This window comes from Ochotona princeps, chromosome X (assembly GCF_030435755.1).
Source record: "Ochotona princeps isolate mOchPri1 chromosome X, mOchPri1.hap1, whole genome shotgun sequence".
Taxonomy (NCBI): Eukaryota; Metazoa; Chordata; class Mammalia; order Lagomorpha; family Ochotonidae; genus Ochotona; species Ochotona princeps.
The window spans coordinates 30,816,611-30,835,182 of record NC_080865.1 but is presented as its reverse complement, the minus strand read 5'-3'; positions in this window follow the sequence as shown (position 1 = coordinate 30,835,182).

Here is an 18,572-nt window from a genome sequence, read left to right as displayed (position 1 = left end):
TTCTGCAAAATGAGACTAAGGACAGCACTTCATAGGGCTACTGAGGACATTAAATCCATTAAAACTTACATCAGTGTCTGGCATATGACAATTATTACATATATATTGTCTATTATTCTTAATAGCTTTGTCTACAATAATAGTTCTACTCTATATATTTAGATAGCTGATTTGTCAACTATACTGGGAACTTACCAAGGGGAAAATAATTAGTATTTTATTAGTATTTTCCAAAAGTAGCATTTAGTATTTTAATCACTAACATTTAGTCTGCTCAGGGTAGGGATATTTCAAAATTTTAAATTCATTGTTGAAATAAGGGAGTTCTGCGTAGAAACCACTAGATGGCAGCAAAGACTTATAAAATCAGTTCTCCCCAGCAAGTGCTGCCGCGGTCCCCACCATCAAGCCCTTTTGTCTCCTTTATCTGTACAACCTCAATGTCAGCAATGACAAACTACCCTCATCATCATCGCTGATCACAACGGCTACCCCAAAGGCAGATCGCGACGAAGGCTGAAACCTTGACTAGAGAACAGAAGTGACAATTAAGCTTTTGGAATGTCTTTGCTACAGATTCATGGGGACATCTTACTGAAGAGGTGCTGCAAATGTTGTCATGGAACCAAAATGCAGGTGCCACCTCCCACGCGAAAGCTCAGCACCTCATCACCGAGCAGAGAGAAGCAGCGCCTTAGCTCCGGGCTGCAGCCCCGCTGCCTAAGTAACGATCAGTTGTCCCTGCCAATGCCTCACCTCCCTTCCCTGCAACCCAAGCACTGTTGCATTCCCATATTGTTAGGGATGAGTATGATTTACAGGACTTCAACAATGTCACTCCGGGCTTTGCGTTCCTGTTCAGATGCTGCCAAGGTCCATCTTCACACATGTGTTTGGGGTCTGATTTGCTGTGAAGGAGTTCATTTCTTTCTCCGTGGCTTATCTTGCAGTGCTCCTGGGGCTTTTGTCTCCCACTGGATGCCACCTCCAGGATGCCATCTGCAGTGTCACTGCTGTGGGGCAGCTGCCATCCACCCAGCTCCAGGCTCCTGCTCCCTTCACTGAACCTCAGTTCTCCCCCCTTTTCTCCCTGCCCTTTCTTTGCACAGCTCTGCTTGGTCTCACCTCCCTCTTTCCCTTCTCTCTTCAAACTCCCCATATTTCCTTTGTGCACTGCGAAGCCATTTTAGCCGTAGAGCAAGCCGGCATGCCTATAACATACATTTTTATCTCCCAAAGCAAGAGGAAGCATTTCTTTGCATATTAAATAGAAACTTGGGCTGTCTGGGAAGGAACCGAAATTTGCACTTAAAAGCAATGTTCAGACACAGCATCCAATCACCCGAAGTCGAAGGCAGAACTGATGTGCGATGACCTACTTAGGCTCTCCCCACATCACCAGGAGGAAAATGGATCTCAAGTCCAGTATTATTTTTGTTGTTGTTGTTGTTCTGAGAATTTCTTTCCAGCCAGAGAGAGGCGGTGGCTGCACACTCAGGGCACAAAGCAAAGCTCCTTCTAAGAGTTAGCTTTGCATAGGCCAAGTCTCCGGCCTCATTAGCTTGGGGCTGTTGTAGGGATTTTGAACCCCGAATACTGCAGCAACCTCAAATTCTTGTCTCGCAGGAAAGAAGAATTTTCATGCGGACACAGTTTAGTTTTAAAGTAAGATTTATTAGAAATAGTTGAGAAAGTAGACTCCCATCCTAGTGATGGGAGGGGGCCTCGAGATCCTCTGCCATAGTGGCAGGGGGAAAGGCAAGAGAGAAAAACCCTTACCTCCTGCCATAGTGGCAGGAGGAAAAGCTAAGAGAGAGAAAAACCCATATTAATGGTGGAGAAAGCATCTTTTAAAGGTTCCCCTCAAAGATGTTTCTCCATAAATAAAGGAAATTCCTGGTTTCCATGGTACCTGGCCTTGGGACAAAAGGCCAGAAAGGTGTCACTGGCCAACTTCCTTGGTCCCTTTCTAATGATAAAGAGGCCAGTCTGAAGTCCACCCCCTTGGCAATGGCTGGAGACAGAATTGGGTGGAGGCTTCAGGTGGGGAATAGATATGTTAATGTCACCCTTGTCTCCTGGGGGAAACACTCCTGATAAGATATGCATTTGTCTTGGGAGAGACGTGTTCTGGTGAATCCAAGACATGGTGGGGAAAATACCCCTTTATATTTGGGAAGAAAAATGACTTGGGGACCCAGAAAACCCTAACTGCCTACCACCCAGTCTAACTCCTCTCACAGGGCCAGGTTCTGGTGGCTCCATGCCAGCTCTCCTGCATAACCGCCCCCCACCTTTCTTCCCCAGAGCAGCTCTACTCTTCCCAGGGCCAGGTGCACTAATTCAGGCAGCTGCCCTGGCAGTAAAACGTGGGACCTCAGGCCAGCCCCTGGACCTGGTTAGCATGAATAGGTGTGAGGATTTCAAAGAGACAGAGCCCGTGTCTGCCCCTGGGGCATCTAACAAAGTTGGATTTCAAATCCACAAATGCAGCCAGCTAGAAACTGCTTTCTATCCCCGTGGGCTCCCAGACCAACTCAAAATGGATGCACAGCTACCGGCATGTGGGGGTGGGGGAGGTCACTTTCCCTGACATGGAGGGTGTTGCTCCAGGCACGTGGAAAAAGCTGCAACCCTGAGATCGCCCACCCCCACCCCCCTGCCGCCTGGCCTCCCAGCTGCCTTATATAATGCAGCCTGCTTGCTAATGGGCTCTGGATGGATCTGCTGCAGGCCCTTGTTTGTACTGTAAACCCAGTGCCTGGCCCTGGGAGCAAGACTCAGCTGGCTGCTGGGCTTTGCGGCTCTACAGCTCTCTGCAAATGTTAAAGGGAGCAGCATTAAGGAAATAGACCCAGATGTCTGTGCCCAGCCAGCTCAGGAATGCGCTTGGTGAATAATGGGGACCCTTGAGGTGGTCTCAATGTGTGTGTGTGTGTGTGTGTGTGTGTGTGTGTGTGTATACGTGTATACACAGAAGGAACTGTGCCATATGATATGCAGGGCAAGGAATTAGGAAAAATTCCGTCGCCACCAGCAGCTAAGCATAGATCATTGGAATGCATCCCTTATCTAACGTGAGCCGGGCCCAGGGGACTCAGTATCGGAGCGGAATGCCTGATAGCCAAGCTGGCTTTCTCTCCTTGCTCTTTGCACGGGAATGCTTAAGGAAACACAGAGGCAGATCATAGGGCTTTAAGGAAGGAGGCGAACAAGCAGGAAAAGACTGAACGGTGGAGGATTTGTCACGGAAAGCAGGACTTACTTGTTGTGTTGTTTCTAAACAGCCCACATACCTCATTTAGTTTTTGTCAAAACACTTCTCGGAGGCAGCTCCACTGGCTCTGGAGTTCTCTGTCTCACTAGTGCACCCTTTGTGAAGATTTCTGAAGGAGCTTAATATCAGCAGCTCCCCTCCATCCTGACTTTACACCGCTGTCCCTGTGGAGTGGCTGAGTTCTCACTTCTCCGTAAACACATATCCCGACAAGCTAATGCTCAGGAGAGCTCCCTAAGTCGCCCGGCTTTGAATTTCTCTTACGCACCTCTGCACAAGAGCTAACAGAACTCTCAGCGGGTCTTCCACAACTGCCAACTTACTACTATAAAGCTGGACATTAATGAGTTAGCTCCAGATTTTCTTCTCCCCAATAAAAAATTCCTTTTGGTATGGTAATTGTTTACTTCTCCCAAGAGCCGGTCGTTACGGGAACCCGCCACCAGAGGGCGAGTGTTCCCAGAAAATGCCCCGGTGGCCCGCTCTGGCTGGTCCCTTCCCCTCCCTGTATGCAAGCGGCAAGACACTAGTTTCATTCGGAGGTATTTTCAGTTCAAATTCAAGTTCTAGAACTTTGATTTATTATTAGCATGTTTTCTTACTTGGGTAGAAGGGAGGAAAGGAAAACAGGGTTGTCTGCTACTATTGTGTTCTACACCCCCCATTCAAGGTCGACCCTACAAAGGGCAAATTTTCCAGAGAAGACCAATGGGAGGCACCCCAGAGCCAGGCTGCAGCCTCTCTAAGCTGACAAATCGCCTCGCGTTCCTCCGGACATCACAAAAGCTTCGCACCCACCCCCACCTCCCCCGGGCCTTGTCCGTCTGCAAGTGACTTGCAGTCGCAGACAAGGATTATATAAGGATGGAGCAGAAGCCCGGTCCCTTCGGCTCGTTGTTTCTTTCCGAGAACAGACATCACCCAACCTTCCTGAGTGCCTGTGTGAATAGCATTCCTGAGACAGAAACGTCGGGAGAGGAACCGATGGAAATTTGCATCCCTATAAACAAGGTGGCCGAGGGACAATTGGAACGGCACGCTGGGGCTAGTGGACCAATGCTGACTTGTCTGCCAATAGGGAAAGTTGCAGTCTAATCCTGGCTGCCTGCTGGGCATCCTCTGGTTCTTAACTTCTCTGGGCTGCACACTGGGACTAGATGATCTTGGAATTTCCTCTATTCTAACACCTTATCGTTTTCTCCAGAAAAAAAAAAAATGTGGGCGGCATTATTCATTTGACTTGTGGAAAACACAGCATCATGCAATACATCATCCCTTTTGCAGGATACGGTATACTTCAGACAGCTCTGAAGTCCACTGTGTTTCATAGTTGAGAAAATAGCCCGTTATTAGCCATGATTCCTTTAATGCTTTTATGGCAGTGTGCCCCGGACAAATTCTCTCCACGGAATGCTGAACAGATACTGTAGCATGATCAAAAACAAAAGCAAAAACAAAACACAGGCTTAGGTTTGGACCTTGGATCTGCCTTTTAAAATTTTTTTTTTCTGTGTAGCCTTGGACAAATTCGTTAAATATTTGGGCTTTTGATTCTTAAACCGCAAGGATCTTTCGGGCCACAGCAAGAATTAAAGACCCAAACAGATGGGCTAAAGCTGTCACTAGATGGGATCTCTTTGCTATTGTTCCTTTCTCCTGGCTACTCAGACATGCAGCCTAGACAATTGGTTCAAGTTCTTGAACTCTGAAGAACAACAGTCTGTTTTGTCTCCAGGTTAGCCACGTGCTAACTTAGGAGCTTCAGAATCACCAATCCTTGAATGCGGAAATGTAAAGGAGGATTTTTCAGAGATGCGATTGTGTCTTAAAAAAGTGATGTCATCATAGTCTCCAAGAGGTGGGAATGTGGGATTGTGGGAGGAGCTAGTCATTGCAGGCTGAAGGGGCAGCATGAGAAGCCTCTTGGCAGGGTGACGGGCTGGACTCCCCCAGTGTAGGTGGAAAGGACTGGCCTGCAGTGCTAACAGGATGAAATGGGTGTCCATGGTGTGTGATGATAGCAGCTTGTGTCTTCCTCACAGTTTATAATACCCGGCTGGAGCCAGTCAAGAGAGAACGACCGGGGGAAACAAATCAGGAAAGCCAATCTCAATGCTAATTCCAATCTGTTCAACTGAATCCTGCCTTGGTGTGTGCAGCAGCTTAACGGACCACGTGTTCCCAGGCCTTGGGAATTTCTCTCCTTTTTTAGTTCCCACTTATGTACTTTGTGCTCTGTCTGCAGCCACCCACTCCCCTCCTCCACATCCCACAGGCTGCTTTCTGTGAATCTCTGTGGGTCTTTGCCTGAGATCTTTTTCTGACTAGCATGCTTAGTCTGTGCTCAGGGCAAGCGCTGAGGACACATTAGATGCTTTATTCCCTACAAAGCTGCTCTCAACCAATGACCCGCATGGGAATAGCTGCCAGGATTATCTCAGTTTCTTGCCAATAAGGTAGGTTAACTCCTTCCTTTTCCAGAACTCCTGGCATATTCAGGGTGCTGACTACTTTAATTTGAGTTTCTTGGATGATGCCTGGGAGCATGCCACCTGGGATACCAGGGTGAGGCTTCAATCTCCAAACTTGCATGCAGGACATGAGTCATGAAGCTCCAGACATCCAGGCCTGAAACTGGGCATTGTCATTTATCAGCTTTATGACCATGGCTCTAGTTCTGGAACTTCCATGTACACACCTAAAAGCTGAGGAGCATAATGCTACCTGGACATCCAATTGACATGACCGGCGGGTGCACTTCTGCACATAAACTGCCTTATAATAGTGAGGCTCAACTTTGGAGCCAGTATTAGCAATCAGTGTTCTTATTCATCTCCCATTGCCGCTGAAGATGTCTTCTGGGGCTGCCATGGAAATCAGAAGAGAAAGACAATGATCTGTCACATTTCCATTTCCATGGCAGAAGATAATTTCCTCAGGAGCGTTTGGCTTTGTTTTTTTTTTCTTTTTCTTTTTAAAAAATAAATAAAACAAAGCCAAACATCCTGTTCTGTGAGCAGGAAGCACTGAAGGACATTAACAAGGAGTGCAAGTGCAAGTGGTCAGGCCCAGTCAGGCTGTGGACATGCTAGGTACACACGTGGGAGCCGGCGCAGTGAAGACAGCCTGCGTTGGAGGCACTGTTTTTAGAAACTGGAGAGATGCTGGGGAAGAAGAAAGGGGGGGTGGGGAAATGCCACATTTTTGTAACACATTTCCTTGGATCTCTGAAAAGAAGCCTTCTATTTCATGGAGTAGTTAACAATTGGGATCAGAAGCTTAAAATAGAAGTAAGAATATTTAGGCAACCTAGGAATATTTTGTTGGGTCTGCTGTAGAATATTAAGTTTGGGGAAGCCATGTGCAGGCATAGGTAATGGATAAATAGGAAATGAATGTAGCCCTGAGATTGCATTCATGTTTGGATTTTGTCCGAAGACTCTTGCTAACAATTTGACTTCATCTTGATAAGCACTGGCCTCCCTTGCCCATCAGCTTCTTTTCTTTCTCTATAGTGTTCTCTCCTTCAGTGCTTTTTGCTTGGATTGCTTCCCTACTCCACCATGCCTTCCTGCTTACTCTCCTCCCACGTACATTCTGTTCTTCAAGTCTCTTCTGTTCCTGGGAGCCCTAGAGATGCTTTGCCTTGAAGAAAAATTCTGTCCAAGTCGTGCAGGACATTGGATGCTGTTGTCTTTAGTCCTCGGCCGGGAGGCCCCTGGGCATCTTCCATGAGAGTGGCTGCATGTGTCCTGGGGGTACGCAGGAAGATCTGAGTAACTCCAGCAGCACTTGGGACAATGACTCCCAAAAGCAAGAGGCTAGGTAGCTATTGCGATGGCTCGGGTACAAAGAAGCCAGGACATAGACGAGGCAATGTATAGATGTCAAAGGGTACTAGAGATGACTTTGAGAGGCTCTGGGGGCAATAGCTCAGACACACCTGGTGACCAGTGGGATGTGTGGAGTGGGAGACGAAGAGCAGAAAGCTATCTCGGGGGTCCTGAGGTTTCCCCAGAGGTTTTGGAGGGCAGTGACAGAGGGCAGGGCTTGAGGAAAACAGGCAAGAGCTGGGCTTGGACGTGTGTACAAACTTGGTAGTGATATTCTGGGGGAATGACAGTAAGGAAGAAGGAAACCTTTACTGAAAACTATAGAAAGATGTAGCATTTAAAAGGTAGATGAGGGCCAGGCGCAGTACCCTAGTGGCTAAATCCTCACTTCGCATGTGCTGGGATCCCATTTGGCATTGGTTTGTGTCCTGGCTGTTCCACTTCCCATCCAGCTCCCTGCTTGTGGCCTGGGAAAGCAGTCGAGGACATCCCAAAGCTTTAGGACCCTGCACCTGCATGGGAGACCTGGAAGAAGCTCCTGGCTCCTGGCTTCAGATTGACTCAGCTCCGGCCCTTGTGGTTACCTGGAGTGAACTAGTGGATAGCAGATCCGCTCTGTCTTTCCTTCTTTCTGTAAATCTGCCTTTCCAACAAAAATAATAAATATCTTTTTTAAAAAGGCAGATGAGGGTAGAGAACTCAGCAAATAGGAGTAAGGAGTGGGATTGGAGGTGAGGGAGCAACAGAGCTGTGTAGCCGAGGATGTTGAGAGGGGGCTCAAAGGTAAGAGGCTGCAGAGTGGCATGCAAAGCAGAAGGGCCTCACCTGAGCCCGGAAATGGGGAAGGCCTATCTGATTTGACATATTGCTAGGTAGAGGCAGCTATAGAAACTGGACTGCAGTGTATTGAAGAGTGACGGAGGCATGAGAAGGGAAGAAAGGAGAGCTCAAACCCTTTTCAGAGAACTATAACAGGGTTGGGTCATGGCTGAACCAGAGGCAGCAACCATCGTTTCTCAACCTAACCAGCTTTGTTGATCTTTGCTACGTGCTAACCTGATCCAATGGTCTGAACTTGTCAACACCGAGAGAGAGAGGGCTGTGCGGCACAGCTGGGTCAAGAACTCACAGAAGGGGCTCAGTGCGGTAGCCTAGTGGCTAACGTCCTCACCTTGCATGCACCAGGATCCCAGGTGGGTGCTGGTTCCAATCCCTGCGGCCCCGTTTCCCATCCAGCTCCCTGCTTGTGGCCATGGGAAACAGTCGAGGACGGCCCAAAGCCTTGGGACCCTGCACCCGTGTGGGAGACCTGAAAGAAGTTTCTGGCTCCTGACTTATAGCTCCAGCCATTGTGGCTGCTTAGGGAGTGAACCAGCAGATGGAAGATTTTTCTGTCTGTATCTTCTACTATTTGCAAATCTGACTTTGCAATAGAAAAATAAGTAAATCTTAAAAAGAGAAAGAGAGAGAGAGAATTCTGATTTTTCCAATGACATTGACCAGCAGCCATGGAGTCCCTATGATGTCACAGACTACAGGTTCCATGTATTTCCTGAAGTGACTGCATCTCTACCCTCCATGTCTACTTCCCAATCAAGTCAATTCTTGCTCTTTCCAGAAAATTCAAGATTAAAGCAAAATAAAATTTTGTCTCACAAATATAGAATCTAGACAATGGCTAACACTGGATACCATCTCAGACAGACAGGCCACTGGGCATTATATTCCTTATAATTATATTGTATTATATTTCTTCTTACATTCCTTCTTGCATCATATTCCTTCTTCATTCAGTTCTCTTGTCAAAATAGCAAATGGGAATCAGAGCTAGCCTATAGATTAACTACCAATTTATGGAGGGCAGAGGATATGCTAAATATTAGTACAGGGATGCAATCAGCAAACTCAAGTGTCAATACTCCAAGGACAAACATGCTTTCTTCAATAACAAAATCGCATTGAAGTGTAAGAAAAAGAGGAAGAGAGGGAGAAAGAAAAAGAAAGGAAGGGAGGGAGGGAGTGAGGGTTGGAAAGATAGAAGAGGGGGGCAAAAGATGAGTCCACCTTGATTCAAGATGATGAAGAAGTAAAATGAGACCCTCACTGCCCCTCCCCTGTCATTCCTGTCTAGTAGCTTACAGAACATTTGTGGCAGGTACAAGGCATATTTCCTTGCATGGGATGGGAAGAACATCACATTTTACTGAATTTCTCCCGGCTTGAATTGAGACATCATTGGCATCCTTTAATCTGTTTTTCCTTTCATCTTAAAGATGTTACTTCTGATGTTGATGTGAATGTTGGCATCGTGTGGGTGCGGTGTAGTGTTATTGTGTGGTGAAACCAACTGAAGAACAGGGAGAGTGGGGAAAAGAGGGAGGGGGTGCTCTGCCCTCACATGACCCCAAGTTTCTTTTCCCTGCAGTTCGTGGAGGAGCCATCAGATTCTTTAACTGGCAGGAACAGGATTACTCCAGTCACTTATTCTTGGGTTGAAGATGCTTATGAAACGGGACAAAAGAATAATAACTAGGAATAAAACAGTAATGATGATCGTTTATAAAGAAATTCCTACATGGGAGTATGTGCTAAATATTTTACAGGCATAATTGAGTTTGCTCTTCTGAAACTAGTGTGGTGGTTGTGCTTATTGTCCCCAGCTTGCAGTGTCCTGTTCAGGGCCCTCCAGCGAATGGCACAGCAAGTTCCCACCTGTATCTTACTGTTCCCAAAGCTATGCTATTTACTACAAGAACAGATGCCTCATGTGTTGCTTTTTCCTGTACTGGAGTTCTGATGAGGACCAGCAGCTGTCGAGGGTCACTGTTGCTCCAATTGTTCCCCTTTCCATCATTCCTGAGTTCACCGAGGCCTGTTCGGGTTTGAAAGACCATGGCTCTGCACAGAAGCCTCCAGAGGCTCCGTGCGGTGCTTGGCCGCTAGGCACATGTTAACTTTTTTTTTTTTTTTGGAAAGTCAGATTTATAGAGAGGAGGAGAGACAGAGAGGAAGATCTTCTATCCGATGATTCACTCCCCAAGTGGCCGCGATGGCTGGAGCTGAGCTAATCTGGAGCCAGGAACCAGGAGATTCCTCTGGGTCACCCACGTGGGTGCAGGCTCCCAAGGTCTTAGGCCGTCCTCGACTGCTTTCCCAGGCCACAAGCAGGGAGCTGGATGGGAAGTGGAGCTGCTGGGATTAGAACCGGCGTCCATATGGGATCCTGGTGCATGCAAGGCGAGGACTTTAGCTGCTAGGCTATCACGTTGGGCCCACACGTTAACTTTTAATGTGAATTTTCCAAACCTCTCTTTGGCCCAGCATGGGGCTTACTGTTAGGGAGAAAGCTATTGGTTTGTGGTTAGCTCATGGTGTCCAGGCCTTAGCAATCTATCTAACTGGGCACAGAATTATCAAAGCAATGAGAACATCCTAAGTGGGAAACCACCCCCTGTCTGCCTGCATTTGAATTTGTGTTGTGTTTTGAATATGTACACTTTTATACTGAATCTAACATATTATTGTTAGAATGACCCAGTGTGAAAAACATAACAATACCTCAGCTGTAGGCAACTGCCTAGGTAGCCTAGTGTTACATTGTTGGGAGAAAAGCACCCAACAGCTCGCAGGCATTCTGGGCCTGGTTAATGCAAAATCCGTGTTACTATACCAATGTGCCAACAGAGTTGCCTATTTTATTTATTTATTTTTTTCTTGTTTCAAGATTTGCAGGGAAGGAGGGGGATGACAGGCTGGCTGTGTGCCACTGGGCAGTGGGAGGGGAGGCTGCAGATTGCCCAGGGAAGGGGGTCTGGGGCAGTGTCTTTAAGTCATCATCAAATAATCATCCCCCATTCTGGGGTGATGATGTAGTTTGACAGCAACGAGTGGCCCTCTCCCCTACCCTCCACCTGCAGACACAGAAGAAAATAAAAAAAGAACTGAAATATTTGTGCCACTCATCTTCCTCTGCATACCTCAGACCCTTCCCATGCTAATGAAAGGCCCACAGGGGCATGCATTTCTCTAAACTATTGATTGAGAATTCCCCACCAAGTGGAAGGAGCCAGAAACCCAGGTGTCAGGACTGGGGATGAAGAGGGGTGGGAGAAGTGTAGGAGTAGAGGGAGAAGACTTTCAGGGAAAGGTTAATTTGAAATATGTGGCTCGGTAACATTGGAGATCTGATTCAGCCAGCAAGATCAAGTCTGGGACAAAATGAGAGAAAGTCATTCGTGACAGCACAGAAGTGACATTCCCTTGGCCCTTCCTGCTAGGTTGTTTCATAGGAAAGCAGGACTTCCTGCCTTTGAGCCTTTGTAAAGTCTGAGCTCCTTCAGTTTGAGTGCTAAAGTACTATTCAATTAGGAGCATTTAACATCCCTAATCAATGCTAATTTGGTATGTTTATCAGATCTCTTGGCAGATTAGATAGAATGAGAGCAAAGATATATAACAGTCTTAGCAATTATAACCAGGGCCTTGACTCCAAAGCAATCCTTTGATATTGTAGTGAGCAAATCTTTTAGCCACTGGTTTATAAAGCAATGTATTATGAAGTTCCATCGAATAGATAATTAGAATACCTACTGGATAAATATATTGAAAAGAAAATATGCAGAGAAGGTACTCTTAATTTGGGGTTCAATTCCCACTAACCTAATAATATATTGAATCAAAAAATGCTGCTTATAATTCAGGATGAATTGAAGATGAGGCCAACAATGACCACAGTGAGAATGATGACGTGGACCCCTATCCACATAAACTTGTGAAGATGAGTTTGGAAAAAGCACTGTTTCATATTACTTCATTTTATTTAAATTGGTGAGACTATGTATGTGTGCGAGATCTAAAAAGTAACATGTTATAGGCAGATGTCTGACTAACACATGGTTTAAAAATTTTTATTGTGTTTACATTGGCTTCAGGAGCTGGCACCTGCAACACTGATATCCCATGTGGACACCTGTTTATATCCCAGTTATTCCACTTCTGATCCAGCTTTCTGCTGGGTAAAGCAGCAGATGACCCAATTGCTTGGGTCTCTGCCACTCACATAGGAGACCCTGAAAAAGCTCCAGGCTCCTGGCTCTGGCCTGGCCCAGTACTGGCCATTGTGGCTATCTGGGGAGTGAACCAGTGGATGGAAGATTTCTCTCTCTCTCTCCCTCTCCTTCCCTTTCTAACTCTTTGAAAATAAAAAAGAAAATAAATCTTTAAAAGACAAACATAAAAAATGATTTGGTTTCAGTTTTGGGGGAGGGATTTTCTCCTTGGAAGACTAAGAGGTTGCTTTAGATATGGGCATGTGAACTAATCAGACTTGGTGTGTCTAGGGAAACCAAGAAGATGCACAGGAGACTGCTTCAGATGGGTAGGTAGTATTTCAGGACTGAAAGAATACAGACAGCAGACACTGAGGCCAAATGTATAGATCGTGGAGACAGCCAGCCTAGACTGGAATCCCTGCATTGCCATTCTGGCTCTCTGACATTGGGATCAAACTACTCAATTTCTCTGGACCTCTAAGAAATCAGAATGATAACAATTCTTACTGAAATAATACTAATATGTATTGCATATATTATTACAGGAACTGAATGAGCTAATGTTGATAAAGGATTTGGAACAGGGGGTTGGCACAAGGAGGAGCCTTTGTGTTTGTAAGATGGATGGTGCCTGCATAATCTCTGGGTGTTTCCTTGAGACAGTTGGCTTTATTCAGGAAGAGTTTGTGTCTCTGTTACCTGGTATCTTAGTACGTTAAAGAATAGATGTGTTTATTTGCTGGTTTGTTTATTGGCTTCAGCAGATTTAGAGCAACTTCTTTTTCAGTGGAGAAGATACACATGTATATGTGGCTGTCTGAAGACTTAATGCAAAATAACTGGAGTATGGGAGTCAAGCTGGAGCCCTGCATCCTAGGGTGCTTTTCTTGAGGGAATGTTTTCTACAGTAATGCACAGGCCGTGCCCCAAATCCTTGTTAGGTCCTGCTCAAAGCCATGTTCTTCTTTATCTGTGTGTTGTCAAAAGGTTTCCCTGTGGATGCTGCAGAACACTGGCAAGAATGTGGGACAGCAGGAAAACCTAGGCGCTATTGGTGAAAGGGTCACATGGCACCAAAGCTCTGGAAATCAGTTTGGCAGCAACTCCTAAAGCTGAGACTATGCCTGCCGCCATGACCTTGCTGCGGGGTGGAGGTTGTCCTCAAAAGCCATATGTGCACATGTCCACCAAAAGTCATGGACTTGAATGTTCATAACAATACTACTCATCAGATGCAGAGGCCTACCAATCATGAAGTGGACAAATGCATTCTCCAGTATTTGCTCAACCGGGGTATTACCCAGCATGGGAGTGCACAATAACTCTGTAGGGTAATGTGGCTGAATCTCTCAGACACAATGTACAGCCGAAGAAGTGGGATGCCAAGCCATTTCCACATCCTGCAGGATTATTCCACTCAAAGAAAGAGCCAAAACAGGCAAAATAAATCTGTGGTGATGCAAGCCAGACGAAGGGTTACCCTCAAAGGCAAGTGACGACTGGAAAGGGGAAAATGAGGGGCTTCTGGAATGTTGGTGATGTTCTTTTCCTTGACCTAACATTTATGAAAATCCTGAGTTGCATACTCACGCTACTACAGTATTTCAAAAGTTATGGGAAAAATGGGATTTTTTTCAAAGATTTATTTATATTTGTTGCAAAGGCAGATACACAGAGAGGAGGAGAGACAGAGAGGAAGATCTTCCGTCTGATGATTCACTTCCCAAGTGGCTGCAATGGCCAGAGCTGAATGGGCCAAAGCCAGGAACCAGGAACTTCTTCCAGGTCTCCCACGTGGGTGCAGGGTCCCAAGGCTTTGGACCATCCTCAACTGCCTTCCCAGGTCACAAGCAGGGAGCTGGATGGGAAGTGGAACCGTTGGGATTAGAATCAGCGTCCATATGGGATCCGAGTGCGTTCAAGGAGAGGACTTAAGCCACTAGGCCGCCGTACCAGGCCACAAAAGGAATTTAAAAAAGAGTTTATTTTGGTGCAAGAACAAATCAAAGCCCACTGTACATATTGTACATGAACTTCTTGAAGAGCTCTCATGGGTGCACATTTCTGCATGTCTACCAGATTTCAATCAATCAATGCTTCAAAGAGACAATGCAGGTTCCTGCACCTCCTGCAACCTGGGCCTGGGCATGTGGTGCTGTTATCGCTGCTGCAATCTGCAATCTGCATCCTGCATGCTAATGTCTGCAATGGTTTTGTTTTCATGTATTTATGTTTTGCTTCTCTAATTAAATTTTAAGCTTCTTTGATGGGGATGACTGTGTCTTGTTTTCCTTTGCATTGCTCATTAAGTGTTTGTCCATTTATCAGGAGGCAAAGCAGTACGCCCAGGTACTTCGTGGAAGGGCATGGTTTTCATGTCCAATTGTTGCAGAACCTTTTAATAATTATGTTCCTTAATCAAAGACAGTCTTGGAATAGGGTGGCTATTTTGAGCTCTTACCCTTGCGTTTTAGACAATCTGATGTGCCAAATGCTTTGACTAAAATTCTCCCGAGGTAAAGTGCCAACTTTGGAATAGATTTTCTGAGAAGCCAACTTCGAGTGTTGGCAGAACGGACTGGCTGACTGCCAGCTAGGGGTGGGAAAAGCTGCTCTGGACTTGAGTTGCCTGCTTCTAGAACTGATGAGGCCACACCTGAACTCTCTAGGGATCTCCAGGCCTTGGGTGGAAAGGCGGAGAAGGAGGGGGGAGAGGACAGAGAGGTCTAGAGAGATCAGGAAAGGTGGTGGGGAGCAGGGAGGGACTGGGGAGAGAGAGCAACTGGCAAGTTACTGCAGGAGAAATTGCTCCAAGACCTAAGCGGCAGAGGGAACTGGTGCTGCCTTGAGACATGGTTGGTGAAGTGACTTAGTGTGCCAGGTCAGCCGCGGACAAAGTCTGGAGCGAAAACTTTCATCAAACTGAGAACCAGAATTTTCTCTCATAGTTTAAAATAGAAGCAAGCCTTGGTGGAAAAATGTTATACCATAAATAATGTACAGGAAGTTATATTTATAATACTATGGCATCTACAGGTATGCTTTAGTTTTTTAAAAACCCCCTTTTTCTTTTGTTTTATTGCTTTTAGAAAAAAATTTGCTCTGAAAATAAAATGAATGATTCTTTTTAAAGTGCCATGGAAAAGAACATTTCCAGACCCTAGGTTACTAAAAATTAATACTGAAGAAAAATGTAAACAAATATATTTTTCTGGAACTTATAATTCTCTTAACTGGTTCCAATTTGAGATGACTGAGAGATCTGTGAATCTCTTGTGTTATATTTTTCCACTTGGAAACTCAGAGCTAACTTGGCCTGTTTCTGTAATCAGCTTTAAGCAGCTGAAAAAAAAAAGAGTGGTGTCCTGACTCACTTTGCAGAATGTTTTGCTGATTTCTTAATTTGGGGGACACCACTTTTGGGGCATGGAGCTTACTTCACAGTGTACTATATGTTTTCCTTTCTGGAATGATGTTCTCTCCCCCCAGCACACGTGCATATGTGCGTACACCCACATATACACGCACACATTTTGATTAGTACCGGCAAATGTTTAGTCGAAGTCGAACTTTTGTCACCTGGGATCTGGGGAAATTTCTGGAGTGCAAAAGTCATGAACAAATTTGTAGGCGTCTGGAAAGCTCTGGAAGCCATTAGGAGGGCAGAGGAGCCCTACAAAAGGGGTTCATCTGCAAGTGTGTGTGTGCACACTGCTTTCCCAATTTATCCACGCCCAGAAAAGTGCTTGCATGGCTCCTAACTGAAAGTAACTGCTTCAACATTCATAGAATGGGAAACTTTGGTGGATTTGGATTTCTGAACTCATACGGTTTTATTCTATTTAGGTAAAATGCAAGAGATACAATTCAATATTGATTCTTGAATATCTATTTTCTGAAATGTCCAAAGTTTACCAGAATTGTGTCCAAATGAGGAATTTTGAGTTCTGTTGTTGTTCAGAGCTACATGTTAAAGGATCTATACATTTTTAGAAAAAGATTTATGTATTCACTTATTTGAAAGAAACAGAGAGAGACAGAAAGACAGAAACCTTCTATCTACTTGTTCACTCTCCAAATGGCCATAATAGTCAGGGCTGGGCCAGGCTGAAACTAGGAGTCAGGAATTCCATCCTGGTCTCTCCCATGGGCAGCAGGGACTCAAGTACTTGGGTCACCTTCTGGTACTTTTCCAGGTGCATTAACAGGGAGTTGGACTGGAAGCAGAGCAGCTGGGTCTTGCACAAATGCAAGCATGACAACCCATGGCACTAAAATGCTGGCCCCAAGGAGCTATAACTTTGAAAAACATCTTTCAAGATAGCCTACCTCTGTGGTCCCAAATGCTAATGAATGGGGAAGTTTTGTGTTTTGAAGAATGGTTATTTATATAAAGCATTGGATAACACAGAAACAGGAAAAAAATTCACCATTTTACACAGCTTAGAGTTCTGAATTTTAACTCATTAGTAATGAATTTATATGGGTTTCATAGCCGATGAAACCCTGAGATGAAAGCATGCATTTCAGGTAGGCTGCCTTCAGGTCCCTCCCCTGCACCACCAGGAGGAACCTGAGAACTATTCTCTCTCTTAGTTTCCTAGCCTTCTTTTCTCAAACAGTCCCTTTCTTTTTTCTCTTTGGGCCTCATGCCTTATAAAAACTCAACTACCTCATGCACATTATCTTAACAGAATATTCAAGCACACAACAGTTTCAGACTCACTTAGAAAGCTTGGAAATCTAATTTCCTTGGTTTTGGACTTGGGTGCTATGGAAGTAACTGATCTACAAATTTTGTGGGTGGATTTCCCAAGTGACTGTAAGATTCAGACAATACTATAGCCAGTCTGTGCCACAAGGATACATGCACATGGTGTTAATTCCTATATATTAAACCAAGGAGCAGAAAACTTTTTTTTACAAACAGCCAGACAGTAAACATTTCAGTCTTTGTGGGCCATTCTATCTGTCTCATAATTTCTCAATATATCACTATAGGTTGAAAGCAGCCATGAACAATATATGTGACAATAAATAAATAAAACGTCATAAAACCACATGGGAGGAAATAGGAGGTTGCATTTGTCCTGCAGTTGTAGCTTCCTGATTCCAAATGTGTTTCCCCCGTCAGTCTTAAAATCAGCACATAATTTTTGCATTTTATGGGGAATAGTATTATAATTCGATATTTGCATCTAATATGTAAATGATCAGATTAAGATAGCATTTTTTTCCTTTTTGGTTCCTATTTTCAGGATATTGTTACTTTAAGCATCAATTTTTTTTTACAGTTTATTTTTTCTTATCTTTTCCTGTGGTCTTAGGTCAAAGTACTGCAATCTGATTTCTAGTTTAATAATTTGTTCTCTGCCTGTATTCATCCTGTTACTTATCCTAATTATTAAAGATTTCATTGCTATGATTATATTTCTGATACTTTTTTCTTTTTTTTTTTAAGATTTATTTTTATTACAAAGTCAGATATACAGAGAGGAGGAGAGACAGAGAGGAAGATCTTCCGTCTGATGATTCACTCCCCAAGTGAGCCGCAACGGCCGGTGCTGCACCATCCGAAGCCAGGAACCAGGAACTTCTTCCAGGTCTCCCACGCAGGTGCAGTGTCCCAATGCATTGGGCCGTCCTCGACTGCCTTCCCAGGCCACAAGCAGGGAGCTGGATGGGAAGTGGAGCTGCCGGGATTAGAACCGGCGCCCATATGGGAACCCAGGGTGTTCAAGGCGAGGACTTTAGCTGCTAGGCCACACTGCCAGGCCCTGATACTTAACATTTTCATATAGATCATTTTAAAGTCTTATTTTCACTGTTTCATAATTCAAATAACTTCCCTAATATCTTGAGGAGTATTTAACATATCATCCATTCCAATAATTGTTGCATGTGGTATACATGGTTTCAGTTATTGTTTTTGTTTTGTAGATGCTACATTTTTCATGTATAAATGTATGTTGGCAACAATGATCACATTCCTTGCACACCAGCTATTCTCTTTAGGAATACACACTAGGAATGGACAAAACCCAGGCTCTGGTCGTTTATGACTCCCATGAGGGTTTTTTGGTTAAGAAGTGTGGATGAACCCAAGTGTGGACTGCCTCAGAAACCACAGAAGCATTTGCTACCATGCCACAGGCAACTCTTCTAATTCTTATAGATCCTTTCTTTACTTAAAGAAGCCACATGGGTGTGATGATCATCTTAAACTGCAGTCTGTCATCCTTGAAGATTTGGAGAAGTGGGGAGCAGGGATTGTCTAGATAGTTCTTAGCTGCTCTGATCTATTTTTAGTAGCTCCTTACTGCAAGAATGTTTTTGTACCACCTGTAAGAACCCTACTGACATGAAGTCTCTAGGTTGTTGCCATATTTCCTGCATAGGATACATCCTGAG